The sequence below is a fragment of the Tursiops truncatus genome, chromosome 2, assembly GCF_011762595.2.
Source record: "Tursiops truncatus isolate mTurTru1 chromosome 2, mTurTru1.mat.Y, whole genome shotgun sequence".
Classification (NCBI taxonomy): Eukaryota; Metazoa; Chordata; class Mammalia; order Artiodactyla; family Delphinidae; genus Tursiops; species Tursiops truncatus.
Genome location: NC_047035.1, coordinates 31953531 through 31966887, shown reverse-complemented (window position 1 = coordinate 31966887; position 13357 = coordinate 31953531). Strand labels below are relative to the sequence as shown.

At 37.9% G+C, this 13357-nt stretch overlaps 1 long non-coding RNA gene across 1 annotated transcript in view; it reads right to left on the bottom strand.

The window, feature by feature from the left end:
* Positions 1-11481, bottom strand: part of LOC141277951 (uncharacterized) — an 85627-nt gene extending 74146 nt beyond the window's left edge. Inside the window, exon 1 of the long non-coding RNA XR_012329923.1 lies at positions 11295-11481. This is a non-coding gene — a long non-coding RNA (uncharacterized lncRNA). The remainder of the gene's footprint in view (positions 1-11294) is intronic.
* Positions 11482-13357: the final 1876 nt, after the last annotated feature.

Here is a 13357-nt window from a genome sequence, read left to right as displayed (position 1 = left end):
ATCCAAAAAGCAAACAACACAATCCAGAAATGGGCCAAAGACCTAAATAGACATCTCTCCAAAGAAGATATACAGATTGCCAACAAACACATGAAAGGATGCTCAACATCACTAATCATTAGAGAAATGCAAATCAAAACTACAATGAGGTATCACCTCACACCAGTCAGAATGGCAAGCATCAAAAAATCTACAAACAATAAATGCTGGAGAGGGTGTGGAGAAAAGGGGACCCTCTTGCACTGTTGGTGGGAATGTAAATTGATACAGTCACTGTGGAGAACAGTATGGAGGTTCGTTAAAAAATTAAAAATAGAACTACCATATGACCCAGCAATCACACTTCTGGGTAGCTGAGAAAACCATAATTCAATAAGAGTCATGTACCACAACGTTCACTGAAGCCCTATTTACAATAGCCAGGTCATGGCAGCAACCTAAGTGTCCATCGACAGATGAATGGATAAAGAAGATGTGGCACATATATACAATGGAATATTACTCAGCCATAAAAGGAAACAAAATTGAGTTATTTGTAGTGGGATGGATAGACCTAGAGACTGTCATACAGAGTGAAGTAAGTCAGAAAGAGAAAAACAAATACCATATGCTAACACATACATATGGATTCCAAAAGAAAAAAAAAAGGTTCTGAGGAACCTAGAGGCAGGACAGGAATAAAGACGCAGATGTAGAGAATGGACTTGAGGCCATGGGGAGGGGGAAGAGTAAGCTGGGACGAAGTGAGAGAGTAGCATTGACATATATACGCTACCAAATGTAAGGTAGATAGCTAGTGGGAAGCAGCCGCATAGCACAGGGAGATCAGCTCCGTGCTTTGTGTCCACCTAGTGGGGTGGTATAGGGAGGGTGGGAGGGAGACACAAGAGGGAGGAGAAATGGGGATACATGTATATGTAACTAACTAACTAACTAACTAACTAACTAACTAACACACCATTGTAAAGCAATTATATTCCAATAAAGATGTTAAAAAATAAGAAAGATTTCACTGATTCATATTTCTTTGGATGTTATTAAGGCTGAAAAGATTTTAAGTGTTAAGTGGTGACCTGTAGATAGCTTTATATCATTAAGTATTTTAGTGAATTGATATATATCAATTGTATATCATTTACATTTCAAATATGGTTAAGATGTCTTATTTCTTAATGGAAGATTGTGATGATGATGTTATTTCTGAGATATTTCCACCTTTTTCCTATCATATGGGTGATAAGACTTCTCAGATAGGACTTCTCCAAAATAACAAAACTCTCCTTGTGGTAGGCAAAATAATACCTCCTCCAGTGCTGTGCCACCTGCCCCCCCAGCAAGAGATGTCCACGTTCTAATTACTGGAAACTGTGAATATGTTATCTTATGTGGCAAAAAGGAATTAAGGTTGCAGATGGAATTTAGATAGCTAACAGTTGACCTCAAAATAGGAAAATTATCCTGGATGATCTGGTGGTCCTAATGTAATCACCAGGGCCCTTAAAAATAGAAAAGGAATGCAGAAGAAAAGGCCAGAGTGACACAATGAGATGTGAGAAGGATTAACCTCCATTGCTGGCTTTGCAGATAGAGGAAGTGGCTAAAAGCCAATGAATGCGGGCGGCCTCTAGAAGCCAGGAAAGGCAAGGAAACAGATTCTCCCCTAGGGCCTCCAGAAAGGAACACAGCCATGAGACCACCCTGATCTTAGTCCAGTGAGACCCACATCAGATTCAGAACTGTAAAATGAAAAATTTGTACTGTTTTTAAGCCACTAACTTTGTGTTAATTTGTTACCACAACAATAGAAAACTAATATAGATAGTAAATTGGTACACAGATATTACCAAAAAATGTGGAAGTGGGACACAGAGTTTGGGAAGCACTGTATGCTAAAAGAATACTGAGGGACACACGTGTGTCTAGAGTTGTAATTGGCAAGTAGAAAGCAGGGTTACCTTGGAGGTGGACAAAATTAGGAATTTCAATCTTTTTGTTTCTTTGAATTTTATTTATTTTTTTATACAGCAGGTTCTTATTACTTATCCATTTTATACGTACTAGTGTATATATGTCAATCCCAATATCTCAATTTATCACACACACACCCGGCCACTTTCCCCCCTTGATGTCCATATGTTTGCTCTCTACATCTGTGTCTCTATTTCTGCCCTGCCAACAGGTTCATCTATACCATTATTCTAGGTTCCACATATATGTGTTAATATGTACTTGTTTTTCTCTTTCTGCCTTACTTCACTCTGTATGATAGTCTCTAGATCCATCCACGTCTCTACATATGACCCACTTTTGTTCCTTTTCATGGCTGAGTAATATTCCATTGTATATATGTACCACATCTTCTTTATCCATTTGTCTGTCGATGGGCATTTAGGTTGCTTCCATGACCTATTGTAAACAGTGCTGCAATGAATGTTGGGGTGCATGTGTCTTTTTGAATTATAGTTTTCTCTGGGTATATGCACAGTAGTGGGATTGCTGGGTCATATGCTAATTCTATTTTTAGTTTTTTAAGGAACCTCCATACTGTTCTCCATAGTGGCTGTATCAATTTACATTCCCACCAACAGTGCAAGAGGGTTCCCTTTTCTCCACATCCTCTCCAGCATTTGTTTATAGATTTTCTGATGATGCCCATTCTAACTGGTGTGAGGTGATACCTCATTGTAGTTTCGCTTTGCATTTCTCTAATAATTAGTGATATTCAGCAGCTTTTCATGTGCTTCTTGGCCACCTGTATATCTTCTTTGGAGAAATGTCTATTTAAGTCTTCTGCCCCCTTTTTGATTGGGTTGTTTGTTTTTTTAATATTGAGCTGCATGAGCTGTTTATATATTTTGGAGATTAATCCTTTGCCATTAATTCATTTGCAAATATTTTCTCCCATTCTGAGGGTTGACTTTTCATCTTGTTTGTAGTTTCCTTTGCTGTGCAAAAGCTTTTAAGTTTCATTAGGTCCCATTTGTTTATTTTTGTTTTTATTTACATTACTCTAGAAGGTGGATCAAAAAAGATCTTGCTGTGATTTATGTCAGAGTGTTCTTCCTATGTTTTCCTCTAAGAGTTTTCTAGTGTCCAGTCTTACATTTAGATCTCTAATCCATTTTAGGTTTATTTTTGTGTATGGTGCTAGGGGTGTTCTAATTTCATTCTTTTACATGTAGCAGTCCAGTTTTCCCAGCACCACTTACTGAAGAGACTGTCTTCTCTCCATTGTATATCCTTGCCTCCCTTGTCATAGATTAGTTGACCAATGGTGTGTGGGTTTATCTCTGGGCTTTCTATCCTGTTCCACTGATCTATATTTATGTTTTTGTGCCAGTACCATACTGTCCTGATTACTGTAGCTTTGTAGTATAGTCTGAAGTCAGGGAGTCTGATTCCTCCTGCTCCGTTTTTTTTCCTCAAGACCACATTGGCTATTCGGGGTCTTTTGTGTCTCCATACAAATTTTAAGATTTTTTGTTCTAGTTCTGTAAAAAATGCCATTGGTAATTTGATAGGGATTGCACTGAATCTGTAGATTGCTTTGGGTAGTATAGTCATTTTCACAATATTGATTCTTCCTATCAAAGAACATGGTATATCTCTCTATCTGTTTGTATCATCTTTAATTTCTTTCATCAGTGTCTTATAGTTTTGTGCATACAGGTCTTCTGTCTCCCTAGGTAGGTTTATTCCTAGGTATTTTATTCTTCTTGTTGCAATGGTAAATGGGAGTGTTTCCTTAATTTCTTTTTCAGATATTTCATCATTAGTGTATAGGAATGCAAGAGATTTCTGTGCATTAATTTTGTATCCTGCAACTTTACCAAATTCATTGATTGGCTCTAGTAGTTTTCGGGTCGCATCTTTAGGATTCTCTATGTATAGTACCATGTCATCTGCAAACATGACAGTTTTACTTCTTCTTTTCCAATTTGTATTCCTTTTATTTCTTTTTCTTCTCTGACTGCCATGGCTAGGCCTTCCAAAACCATGTTGAATAACAGTGGCAAGAGTGGACATGCTTGTTTTGTACCTGATCTTAGTGGAAATGCTTTCAGTTTTTCACCATTGAGAATGATGTTTGCTGTGGGCTCGTTGTATATGGCCTTTATTATTATGTGGAGGTAGATTCCCTCTATGCCCACTATCTGGAGTGTCTTTATCATAAATCAGTGGTGAATTTTGTCAAACGCTTTTTCTGCATCTATTGAGATGGTCATATGGTTTTTATTCTTCAATTTGTTAATATGGTGTATCACATTGATTGATTTGCATATATTGAAGAATCCTTGCATCCCTGGGATAAATCCCACTTGATCATGGTGTATGATCCTTTTAATGTGCTGTTGGATTCTGTTTGCTAGTATTCAGTTGAGGATTTTTGCATTTATATTCATCAGTGATATTGGTCTGTAATTTTCTTTTTTTGTAGTGTCTTTGTCTGGTTTTGGTATCAGAGTGATGGTGGCCTCACAGAATGAGTTTGGGAGTGTTCCTTCTTCTGCAATTTTTTGGAAGAGTTTGAGAAGGATGGGTGTTAGCTCTTCTCTGGATGTTTGATAGAATTCACCTGTGAAGCCATCCGGTCCCAGACTTCTGTTTATTGGAAGATTTTTAATCACAGTTTCAATTTCATTACTTGTGATTGGTCTGTTCATGTTGTCTATTTCTTCCTCATTCAGTCTTGGAAGGTTTTGCCTTTCTAAGAATTTGTCCATTTCTTCCAGGTTGTCCATTTTATTGGCATAGAGTTGCTTGTAGTAGTCTCTTAGGACGCGCTGTATTTCTGCGGTGTCTGCTGTAACTTCTTTTTCATTTCTAATTTTGTTGATTTGAGTCCCCTCCCTCTTTTTCTTGATAAGTCTGGTTAATGGTTTATCAGTTTTTTTATCTTCTCAAAGAACCAGCTTTTAGTTTTATTGATCTTTGCTATTGTTTTCTTTGTTTCTATTTCATTTATTTGTGCTCTAATCTTTATGATTTCTTTCCTTCTGTTAACTTTCAGTTTTGTTTGTTCTTCTTTCTCTAGGTTCTTTAGGTGTAAGGTTAGATTGTTTATTTGAGATTTTTCTTGTTTCTTGAGGTAGGCTTGTATTGCTATAAACTTCCCTCTTTGAACTGCTTTTGCTGCATCCCATAAGTTTTGGATCATCTTGTTTTCATTGTCATTTGTCTCTAGGTATTTTTTGATTTCCTCTTTGATTTCTGCAGTGCTCTCTTGGTTATTTAGTAACATATTGTTTAGCCTCCATGTGTTTGTGTTTTTTACGTTTTTTTCCATGTAATTGATTTCTAATCTCATAGTGCTGTGGTCAGAAAAGATGCTTGATATGATTTCAATTTTGTTAAGTTTACTGAGGCTTGATTTGTGACCCAAGATGTGATATATCCTGGAGAATGTTCTGTGCGCACTTGAGAAGAAAGTGTAATCTGCTGGTTTTGGATGGAATGTCCTGTAAATATCAATGAAATCTATCTGGTCTATTGTGTCATTAAAAGCTTCTGTTTCCTTATTAATTTTCTGTTTGGATAATCTGTCCAACGGTTTAAGTGAGGTGTTTAATTCCCCCCCCCCCTTTTATTGTATTACTGTCGATTTCCTCTTTTATAGCTGTTAGCAGTTGCCTTATGCATTGAGGTGTTCCTATGTTGGGTATATATATATTTATAATTGTTATACCTTCTTCTTGGATTGATTCCTTGACCATTATGTAGTGTCCTTCCTTGTCTCTTGCAACATTCTTTCTTTTAAAGTCTATTTTATCTGATATGAGTATTTCTACTCCAGCTTTCTTTTGATTTCCATTTGCATGGAATATCTTTCTCCAACCCCTCACTTTCAGTCTGTATGTGTCCCTACGTCTGAAGTGGGTCTCTTTTCGACAGCATATAGATGGGTCTTGTTTTTGTATCCATTCAGCAAGCCTGTGTCTTTTGGCTGGAGCATTTAATCCATTCATGTTTAAGGTAATTATTGTTATGTATGTTCTTATTACCATTTTCTTAATTGTTATGGGTTTGTTTTTGTAGGTCCTTTTCTTCTCTTGTGTTTCCCACCTAGAGAAGTTTGTTTAGCATTTGTTTTAGAGCTGGTTTGGTGGTGCTGAATTCTCTTAGCTTTTGCTTGTCTGTAAAGCTTTTGATTTCTCCATCGAATCAAATGAGATCCTTGCTGGGTAAGGTAATGTTGGTTGTAGGTTCTTCCCTTTCATCACTTTAAATATTTCATACCACTCCTTTCTGGCTTGTAGACTTTCTGCTGAGAAATCAGCTGTTAACCTTAAGGGATTTCCCTTGTATGTTATTTGTTGTTTTTCTCTCGTTGCTTTCAATAATTTTTCTTTGTCTTTAATTTTGCCAATTTGATTATGTGTCTCAGCAGGTTTCTCCTTGTGTTTATCCTGCCTGGGACTCTCTGCACTTCCTGGACTTGGGTGGCTATTTCCTTTCCCATGTTAGGGAAGTTTTCGACTATAATCTCTTCAAATATTTTCTCTGGTCCTTTCTCTCTCTCTTCTTCTTCTTGGAGCCCTATAATGCAAGTGTTGTTGCATTTAATGTTGTCCCAGAGGTCTCTTAGGCTGTCTTCATTTCTTTTCATTCATTTTTCTTTATTCTGTTCCGCAGCAGTGAATTCCACCATTCTGTCTTCCAGGTCACTTATCCATTCTTTTGCCTCAGTTATTCTGCTATTGATTCCTTCTAGTGTAGTTTTCATTTCAGTTATTGTATTGTTCATCTCTGTTTGTTTGTTCTTTAATTATTCTAGGTTTTTGTTCTCTAAATCTTCTAGATCTTTGTTAAACATTTCTTGCATCTTCTTGATCTTTGCCTCCATTCTTTTTCTAAGGTCCTGGATCATCTTCACTATAATTATTCTGATTTCTTTTTCTGGAAGGTTGCCTATCTCCACTTCATTTAGTTGTTTTTCTGGGGTTTTTACTTGTTCCTTCATCTGGTACATAGCTCTCTGCCTTTTCATCTTGTCTATCTTTCTGTGAATGTGGTTTTTGTTCCACAGGCTGCAGGATTGTAGTTCTTCCTGCTTCTGCTGTCTTCCCTCTCAGGAATTTCACCCTTTGGCTGAAACTTTCTGTTAACCTAACTACATTAGAGCAAACTGAGGTTAACCACAGTATGAGGCACCTTCTCTCTCTAGCCTTTGACTACATTGAGAACAACCACCATGGCAATTCCAAAGTCTTTGTGTTACATTCAAAATTGCACCTGGCTATCTACTAATATAATTTCAAGCATACAACATGATGCTCCTCCAATAGCAAAAAGCAACATGGGAGTGGTAAAAAAAAAAAGTTATTAGCTGCAGTTCAGGAAAAAGGGCACTATAAAAAGGATTGGTAATCTGCTAAAGGGCTCTAGTAAAACCCCAGTAAACTGAGATCACATATAACATCTAAATTATAGGGAAGATCCTCTATTCTCTATTTTTTGATTAGCTATGTACGTTGAGAAGCCAAACTACTCTCCTCTTTATAAAAGTTCACTTACTAAGGTAAGGAAGTGGTAGACTTGCCATTTTGCCTGAAGCAGTTACCTGATCTAAGGATATGTTTTTGTGTAAGTAGTCATCTGTGCTACTAAAAAAATAATGGGGAGAGGAGAAGGAAGTAACACTGATAGGGGAAAAACCTTGATTCCTACAAAAGAACAGAAAAAGAGTTGAGACTAATTTACTAATGTTTTTCTTTTGGGGGGAAAACCTATCTCTCTTTGTGTATACACATAGACACACACAAATATATACATATATATTACATATATTTGACAGATAATATTTTCCAAAGATATCTCCCAACCCACATTCTCTTACGCTAGGTGACCTTGCCATTCTGCCATTAAGAGATGGAGTCTTGTGACATCAGCAGCATGGCCAAGTGACACAGTCTCTCCCCTTCAATCTACAACCAGTAAAACACCCACAGCTCAACAAAGGTGCCTCTACCCAACATACCAGGGTGCCAAAGAATTCCACACACCTGTTCATCTAAAGGTGCATGGAGTGGAACACACAGAGGAGGTGGAAATAGGGGAATCTTGGAGGTGGTGCCTGCAATCCTGGCATTCCAGAGAACGCAGTAGTTGCAGGGGAGGTGGTGCATACAACTCCAGTCTCCTGGCCACAGTAGCACCTGTGGCCACAGGTAACTGGGCAGCAGTGGCAGTGGGGTGTGGGACCCCGACACTCCAACCACTGAGGTGCCCACGATGCCAGCCCCTTTCCTCTAATCCTGCAGCAGCAGAGCCCATGGAGCTTAAAACACCAGACACAGCAGAGGCTCCCATGCATCCTGACTCCCATCCTCTAGCCTCCCTCTCTCCCTGCAGCAGCAGAACCTGACACTCAGGGGAATCTGCACACAGCAGAAGAGCCCACCATCCTGGTGCCCCAGGCAGCAACACCAGTGATACTGACAGTAGCACAGCACCAATGACCCTAGAGGCAGAAGAAGCCATAACAAGGGCTCAGGGCAACACCTCCGAGAGGCAGTGGAGGGCATAAAGGGCCAACTCTCAATTCTAACCAGAGGCAGCTCAGGTAAGAGAAAACAAAAACCTGTGCTATAGTGCCACCTACTGGAATACAGAAGAAAAGCCTTTAATTTCTAACCTGTTGAATCATTAGAATCAAGTAGAATGGTGTTTGCTACTTCAAATGCATCAGTAGATAAACAACTAACTCATCAAGCACCATGAATACCCACCACAGTAACACGGTACCACAAAGAGAAAATGACAGTTCTCCAGAATCCAAACTTAAAGTCATGGAATACTGCAATCTAACTGATAGAGAATGCAAAATAGCTGCCATGGGGCTTCCCTGGTGGCGCAGTGGTTGAGAGTCCGCCTGCCGATGCAGGGGACACGGGTTTGTGCCCCGGTCCGGGAGGATCCCACATGCCGTGGAGCGGCTGGGCCCGTGAGCCATGGCCACTGAGCCTGCGCGTCCGGAGCCTGTGCTCCGCAACGGGAGAGGCCACAACAGTGAGAGGCCCGCGTACCACAAAAAACAAAAACAAAATAGCTGCCATGAAGAAACTCAATGAGATACAAGAAAACTCAAAATCACAGTTCAGTGAACTCAAAAATAAAATTAATGAACAGAATACTTTACCAAAGATATTGAAACTCTAAAAAAGAAACAAACAGAAATTTGGGAGTTGAAGAACTCAATATATGAGATGAAGAATGCATTAGAAATCACTGGAAATAGGGCAGACCATAGGGAAGAGAGAATTAGTGAGCTCAAAGATAGAAGTGTAGAAGTGATACCAGTAGAAGAAAGAGAACTGCATACTTAAAAAATGAGGAAATTCTATGAGCGCTATCTGACTTTTTTAGGAAGGGCAACAGAGTAATGGGTATCCCAGGAGAAGAAAGAGAGAGAAGGGAGCGAAGAGTGTATTTAAAAAAATAATAGCTGAGAACTTTCGAAACCTGGGGAAGGAGCTGGATATACAAGTCCATGAGGCAAAGAGAACACTTAATTAGCCCAACGCAAAAAGACCTCTTCCAAGACACACTGTATTAAAACTGTCAAAAGTCAATGACGAAGAATTTTAATGGCAGCCACGGAAAAAAGGATGGTAACTTACCATCCAGTAGGCTATCGGCAGATTCCTCAACAGAAACTCTACAGGCCAGGAGGGAGTAAAACAACACTCTCAAAATACTGAAAGATAAAAATTATCACCCTCAAATACTCTATCCAGCAAAGTTCCATGCAGATATAAGGAGAAATAAAGACTTTACCAGACAAACAAAAGCTAAGGGAGTTCATTAACAGTAGACCTGACTTACAAGAAATGCTGAAAGCAGCTCTTCCACAAGAAACAAAAAGGCAAGAGTACACAAAAATTTGAGTAAGGTAATAAATAAACAGGCACAAGCAGAAAATCTCAACTCTTTATCAGAATAGGTTTTTATTTTTTATTCTTTTTGGCCATGCCACGTGGCCTGCAGGATCTTAGTTTCCCAACCAGGGATTGAACCCAGGCCCTCTGTAGTGAAAGCACAGAGTGCTCACCACTGGACCACCAGGGAATTCCCCAGAATAGGTTTTTAAACACTTTATTATAGCATAAAGTTTAAAGCAGAGGGGAAGAAGAAAAATAACTTTAGCTACTTCAATTTGGTAATAAACTTGCAATATAAAAAGGGATAATTTGAGATGACAAACACAAAAGGCAAGGGGAAAAGGATGAAACCCATATAGGTAAATAAAGATAAGATGCTATCAGCAGAAAAAGGACTATTTTATCCAAGAGAAAGTTTATACAACCTCATGGTAACCACAAAACATAAATCTAGAGCACAGACATGAAATAAAATATTTAAAAAGAGTAAACTGAGAAAAACATCATAGAAAACCTCAAACCAAAATGGCAGATGGAAACACAAGGAAAAAGAAACAATGGAGATATAGAGCAATTAGAAAACAAAAGATAAAATGGCAATACCAAGTTCTCATCTATAAGTAACTACTCTATGTTTAAACGGATTGAGGGAACCAATCAAAAGACAGAGAGTGCTTCAATGGATTAAAAAACAAGACTCAATGATATGCCGCCTCCAGGAGACTCACCTGAGCTCTAAGGACAAATATAGGCTCAAAGTGAAGAGATGTTATATGATACTCCAAGCAAATGGGAACCAAAAGAAAGCAAATGTAGCCATACTCATATCAGACAAAGTAGACTTGAAGCCAAAAAAAAAAGGTAACAAGAGACAAAGATGAACAGTATATAATGATAAAGGAGATAATTAATTGAGAAGACATAATAGTTATTAATATGTATACAACTAACATAGGAGCACCAAAATATATAAAACAATTATTAACAGACCTAAAGGGAGAAATTGACAGCAACACAGTAATAGTAGGGGACTTTAACACCCCACTTACATCAATGGATAGATCATCCAGATGGAAAGTCAACAAGGAAACAACAGCCTTAAATAAAGCATTATACAAAATGGATTAGATAGATTTGTACAGAACATTCCATCCAAATGCAGCAGAATATACATTCTTCTCAAGTGCAGATGGAACTTTTTCAAGGATAGACCATATGTTGGGGACAAAACAAACCTCAAGAAATTTAAGAAGACTGAAATCATATCAAACATCTTTTCCAATCACAATGGTATGAAACTAGAAATCAACTACAGGAAGAAAGCTGGATCAGTCACAAACATGAAGACTGAACAACATGCTGCAGAACAACTATCAGGTCAACAAAGACATCAAAGGAGAAATACAAAATTACCTGGGGCTTCCCTGGTGGCGCAGTGGTTGAGAGTCTGCCTGCCGATGCAGGGGACACGGATTCGTGCCCCGGTCCGGGAAGATCCCACATGCCGTGGAGCGGCTAGGCTTGTGAGCCATGGCCGCTGAGCTTGAGCGTCCAGAGCCTGTGCTCCCCAATGTGAGAGGCCACAACAGTGAGAGGCCCGCGTACTGCAAAAAAAAAAAAAAAAAATTACCTGAAGACATATGAAAATAAAAATATGATACACCAAGACCTGTGGGATGCAGCAAAAGCAGTATTAAGAGGGAAGTTTATAGCAATACAGGCCTACCTCAAGAAACAAGAAAAATCTCAAATAAACAATCTAATATACACTTAAAGGACCTAAGAAAAGAAGAACAAGTGAAGCCAAAAATCAACAGAAGGAAGGAAATAATAAAGATCAGAGCAAAAATAAGTGAAATACAGTCTAAAAAGACAATAGAAAAATCAATGAAACTAAAAGCTGGTTCTCTGAAAAGATAAACAAAATTGATAAACCTGTAGCTAGACTCACTAAGAAAAAGAGAAGGTTCTGATAAGTAAAATCATAAATGAAAGAGGAGAAATAACGATGGATATCACAGAAATACAAAGGATTATAAAAGAATATTATGAACAGCTATATGCTAACAAACTGGACACCCTAGAAGACGTGGACAAATCTTCCAAGACTCACTCGCAGAGAAATGGAAAATCTGAATAGACTAATCACTAGTACAGAGATTGAAACAGTAATCAAAAACCTCCCCTAAAATAAAAGTCCAGAACCAAGTGGATTCACAGGCAAAAATTCAAAGACTTAATACCTATCCTTCTCAAACTCTTCCAAAAATCTGACATGGAGGGAACACTTCCTAACTCATTCTATGAGGGCAACATCACCCTGGTACCAAAACCAGACAGACACAACACACAAAAAAAGAAAATTACAGGCCAGTATCTCTGATGAACAGATGCAAAAATCCTCAACAAAATATCAGCAAACTGAATTCAACAATACATTATAAAGATCATATACCATGATCAAGTGGGATTTATTCCAGGGATACAAGGATGGTTGAACATCTGCAAATCAACATGATACACCACATAAACAAAACGAAGGATAAAAACTATATGATCATCACAACAGATGCAGAAGGAAAAAAAAAAACGTGGCAAGGTTCAACACTCATTTACAATAAAAACTCTCAAAGTGGGTACAGAAGGAATGTACCTCAACATAATAAGGGACATATACGATAAACCCATAGTTAACACATACTCAATAGTGAAAAACTGAAAGCTCGCTCTCTAAACTCAGGAACAAAAAAGGATGCCCACTCTCACCACATAGTATTAGAAGTCCTAGCAAGAGCAATTAGACAAGAAAAAAATAAGTCATCCAAATTGGAAAGGAAGAAGCAAACCTGTCACTATTTGCAGATGACATGATATTATATATTGAAAACCCTAAAGACTTCACCAAAAACCCTTTGGAACTAATACATGAATTCAGTAATGTTGCAGGATACAAAATCAATATATAAAAATATACTGCAGTTCTATACACTAATAATGAATCATCAGATAGAGAAATAAAGACAACAATCCCATTTACAATTGCATCAAACAGAATAAAATACCTAGGAATAAATTTAACCAAGGAGGTAAAAGACCCGTACACTGAAAACTATAAGACACTGTTGAAAGGAAATGAAGGAAACACAAATAAATAGAAAGATATACTGTGTTCGTAGATTGAAAAAATTAATATTACCAGAATGTCCGTATTACCTAAAGAAATCTACAGATTCAGTGCAATGCCAATAAAAAAAAAAACAAGGACATTTTTCACAAAAATTGAACAAAAATTTCTACAACTTATATGGAATAACAAAAGGCCCAGAATAGCCAAAGCAATCCTGAGAAAAAAGAACAAAGCTGAAGGTATCACACTCCCTGATTTCAAACTATATTACAAAGACACAGTAATCAGAAGAGCATGGTGTTGGCAGAAAAACAGATACATAGATCAATGGAACAGAATTGAGAGCCCA